This window comes from Hibiscus syriacus, unplaced genomic scaffold (assembly GCF_006381635.1).
Source record: "Hibiscus syriacus cultivar Baekdansim isolate YM2019G1 unplaced genomic scaffold, ASM638163v2 tig00110015_pilon, whole genome shotgun sequence".
In the NCBI taxonomy this organism is placed as follows: Eukaryota; Viridiplantae; Streptophyta; class Magnoliopsida; order Malvales; family Malvaceae; genus Hibiscus; species Hibiscus syriacus.
The window spans coordinates 127,470-132,088 of record NW_024062564.1 but is presented as its reverse complement, the minus strand read 5'-3'; the positions used below and the strand labels follow the sequence as shown (position 1 = coordinate 132,088).

Genomic DNA, 4,619 nt, shown 5'->3' with positions numbered 1-4,619 from the left:
CGTTTAATACCAACACTAAGGGTCCGTTTGTTTCATTGAAAACGTTTTCCGGAAAATGAAATCTGGAAAATGTTTTACAGAAATGTAAATCATTTTCCAGAAAACATTTTCCAGTGTTTGGATGGTACATTGTAAAATGTTTTACACTGTTTGGTTAATTTTTTTGAAAACAGTTTTCAGAATCTGTTTTAATAAAGAAGCATACATATTCGATATGTTTTATTCTTTATTATTTTTAAAGGTTCATTTTTTTAATATATATAATTATATTTTATAAAAATTTGTATTTTAGATCATATTAATAATTTATGTTGATTGTGTTATAAATACACTATTTTAGGTTTATTTTATGTAGGTTTATTTTATATAATATTAATAATTGATTAAAAATATATTATAAAAGTTTATAAATCCTAAGAAGGTTTAATTAATAGTACATCAAATTAAAACAACAATAGTACATAACATTGTAATAATAATAATAGTGTCAAAATATATAATTAAAGGGTTTATGAAAATTAAAATAACAATAATATCCAATTGTAATAATGCCAAGTCTAATTCATGGTATTTAAAATGAACTTATAGCAGTGATTGTGAATACTATAGGTATAATAGCGTTATTTTACAGTGGAAATAATTTGCCAATTGGGAAAAGGAGAACTTGCAAATCTAACAAATTGTTTTCATTTTATTGGCAATAAAAATGAACCAAAACCCTGAACAACCTTCAGTTTTGGTATGGAATTGACTTTAATCTGAGCAGGTTCCCTTTCTCGAACTCACTTGGTATGGATACAAAGGAACTTCTCATAAAATCAATAAGTTTCTGTATGGAGGAAAAACCATCGGTCAGTAAATACCATCAAACAGAAAGAATGAGAGAAACATTCACCAAATATATCCCAACATGTTATTATCGATGGAAATCAACAGTCCCACAGAAGTTCTAATAGATTAGTATCCTTTATGTTGGAAGCTTCTATGTTCCATTTCATGTAACAGCTGATGCATGTATACAATAAAATAAAAAAAATATCATACATTTTTCTAGAATAGAAATAAAGGGCAGAGCTCAAAAGGTAGATAAAGACTGCCTTAGCATCTTCATAAGTTGACATGTAGCCAATAGATACTCTAACCGCTCCAGTTGGTTTTCCATTTATTACATCATTGTCATCCCAGCAAACATGCCCAGCCTGAACTCAAAGCAAAGCAAAAGTAAGACAATCATGCAGTAGGAATAGGTAGGGTAGAATGAAACAAGAACAATAAATGGTTGTTGTTGCAAAATAAACTCTAAAAGGGGAGGAAAATATCCTTCATGCAGTCATGTCCTAAAGAAAACTCACTCGTTTTCCTGTTCTCTCTAACTGTCCACTAACTTCTGCAGTTCCATAAAATGAGGTACCAGCGGGAAGCTTAACAAGAAGCAAGTCCACCAGATCAATTAACAAATAAAGTGAACAAGAGAAGAGACTTAACTCTAAAAGAAAAATACACTATCAAAGTGAAAACAGAATATGCTGAATAATAAATGCACAATGGTTTGCAGAGGCAAAATATTCTAAAATGCAAAGCAGTATTAGACCTCAAGTTTGACAATCTGCTATCCTAGACTACACTCAAAGGAATGGATATAAAAAGGAGCCTTGTTGCTCAGAATTGGTACATCCCATTTTTCATTTTCGACAATCCAATAATTTCGCAACAAAAAGTTAAAACCAGAAGCAAGACTGAATATGATCGAGAGAAGCAAACAATCAAATAAACTAAGGCATGCTGTGACAATTGGGGAAATCATTTCAATCCATTCAGATCCACAACCTAATCCCCAATCCCTAATTCAGTTATTAACTTATCAACAATTCAACACCATACCTATGAACATTGAACAAGATTAAGCGCATTCGGAGCTATAAATCTCCGAGAAACCACAACAGATATGGGATTTTAAACAATGGGGAATCGATCAAAACAATCCCTAACCTGAAATAAGCCCGAAATCTGAATTGGGTCGGTTGAATCTCCCCACTTTGGACCCTGGAATCAAAGACCTGCTAACAAAGAAAGTAAACCTATATTCAGGAACATGCACATTCAGCATTTAAATGATTCAAGAGAGGGCAAAGGGTGGTAATGGGTGAAGAAAATTACCTTCGGTGAACTTGATAAGGGTGTTTCGAAAGAGGGGTAGGTGCAAGAGCTGCCATTGAAATCAGATGGATCTTAAAAAAAGCTAAAGAAAAATATAAGAGAATAATAAAGAGTGCTTTGGTGATGAAAAAGAAATGAAGGAATTAAAGGAAGAAACAGTGAAGTTTCGGTGTGGACCAAGGGACGGGAGAAGGAAGTTCAGAATCAGTGTGGAGCAAGGGACGGGAGAAGGTGGAAAACGGATTTCCAAACGGTAAGTCATTTTACCAAACGGTAAGTCATTTTACCGTGTTTTTCCTTTAAGTTTTCCGCTGACTGGAAAACAACATTGACCTTTTATTTTACGGGAAACAAACATAGGAAAAGGCCCCAACCAAACATACCCCTAAATGTTATTATGAAATCTATTATTACAAATATGAGAAAAGAATCTAGACCTCATTATCTCTATTTCTTTTTCCTCTTCCTCTTCCTCCCCATGAAAATAAAAGAGTTAGACATCAATTAACCGTTGTTCAATCACTAATTGTGGTTTTCTGCCCAAATTAAAAAGATAACTTATTTATAGCCAGCGGAATTTAAATGTTACTATTAGCAATACAACATTTATAATTGTAATTGTACGTATACGTAACAAGATTGAAATTTTTTCTTAAATTCATTGTAATAAAAATAAAGGACGATATATAAAAAATGATGTAGGATAGAAAAAGAAAGCGGTCTTCCACCTGAGTTGAGGCCAAGGAGAGAATCAAAGAATTTGGTGAAAAGTTGGGAGTGAGTGCGTGTTTCCTGGTATGGCACCAATACCATAATATCTAAGATGGCATGCGTCCATTTGCCACACTTTTAATTATTACTTAATTTCTTCTTCTTCCCAGTTAATTATACTAATCTGCCAATTAATTATTCTATTAATCCTCAAAGACCCATAATTATACACACAAAACTTAATTTATGTCATTGTTATGCTTGAAAACGTCACACATTGCGTAAAACTTGTACTAATTAATTGACACATTTTGTTAGGTAAACACTTTAGACCGGTAGGCAATTATGATACCAAAACCGACCAAAACTCATTAAACACCACAATTATACTAAAGATTAATCTTAACAGATACAATGAAATAAATATAAAAATTATTGTTGACGCGTGTTGTTTTAATGTCAAATAATATCATTAATCTCAAAAATATAAAAGAGAAAAAGAGAAATAATATAAAGAGAGTAAGGGTCGATCCACAGTGACTAAAGAAGATGCTAATGAAGATTGCTTTTGATTTTTGAATTGGGCGAAAATAAAAGTAAAAGTAAAAAATGAGGGTTTGAAAGAAAAAATTGTAAAGAAAGTAAAATAATTAAAGAAAAGAAATTTAAATTAAAAATTCAAGATGATTAAAAATAGCCTCAGACTTCCACTTTGCCTCAAATTCCAATCGATCATTGAATAGGATTTTACTTTGGTTAAATGTCGGAAAATCAAATCTATTTTAGAAATCTCAATCCTTGTTTGGATTAATTGCGACAACCGTTGTTAACTCAAAATAATTTAAAAACGCTTGGAAAAGCCTGACTTAAATTATGCTTTCTTTATGAAAGTCGAACTCTATCCCAATTTTCCCTTAGCATGCTATCGTTAAGTTTGTTCTAGGAAATTTGAATCAATTGATTTTATAATCTCAACGATAAACCATAACAACATCAAAGCCAAAATCTATTTTTAAAGTGAAAACGTTTTGATTTTAAGAAAGACCATCCGCCAATCTAATTTCCAGAAAATTGAGAAATGTAACCTGAAGGGTATGAGGTGTTTTTCAATTCTCACGTTAGGAATTGAGTAATCTTTTCAGCTTTTGGCTTATAAAAACTTAGTTTTGCATGTTTGGAACCATACTTAGCATTTTAAAAAGAAAACTTGCAAATAAAAATAAAATAAAATAAACTACAGTAAAAGAAAAGTAACTTTAGAAAACTAAAGAAGAAACAAAAAAATTCGGGAGATGAGAGATGATTTTTTCAGACTTACACCCGATGAGTATTTATAATCTCCTGAAAAATCCTAAAAGATAATTCTTGAAATTAAATCCTAAAAATAAAGATAAATCCCGAATTTAAATTCAAATTCGCGGCTGAGTCTTCTGTCTTCACGCAACTGCTGACTGAACCTTCTAGAAGATGCTGACTGGATTTCACATCAGTGCTTTCATGCCCGGTTTCATGCGCACTATGTTGCCCATGATTATGGAAAAATAAAAAAATTGCATAACTTCATCTTTTAAGTGTCCTTTTTAGAATTTAGGGTCATGCATAGAAAACAAGTAGAAACGCCCAAATAAATAACAAAATCTAATGAACAATGAGAAATTTACTATAAAATATTAACTATTTAAAACACTAATCAATTGTGCAAATGTTATTATGGTTGCATATGTTTGTTTGAGTTGTGAAAATATGAATTT

At 31.3% G+C, this 4,619-nt stretch overlaps 1 long non-coding RNA gene across 1 annotated transcript; it reads right to left on the bottom strand.

The window, feature by feature from the left end:
* Positions 1 to 605: 605 nt before the first annotated feature.
* Positions 606 to 2,393, bottom strand: LOC120212656. The gene is made up of 3 exons (XR_005524730.1): positions 2,158 to 2,393; positions 1,990 to 2,057; positions 606 to 1,199 (listed from the first exon to the last, which is right to left on the bottom strand). It is a non-coding gene; the product is annotated as an uncharacterized LOC120212656 (long non-coding RNA).
* Positions 2,394 to 4,619: the final 2,226 nt, after the last annotated feature.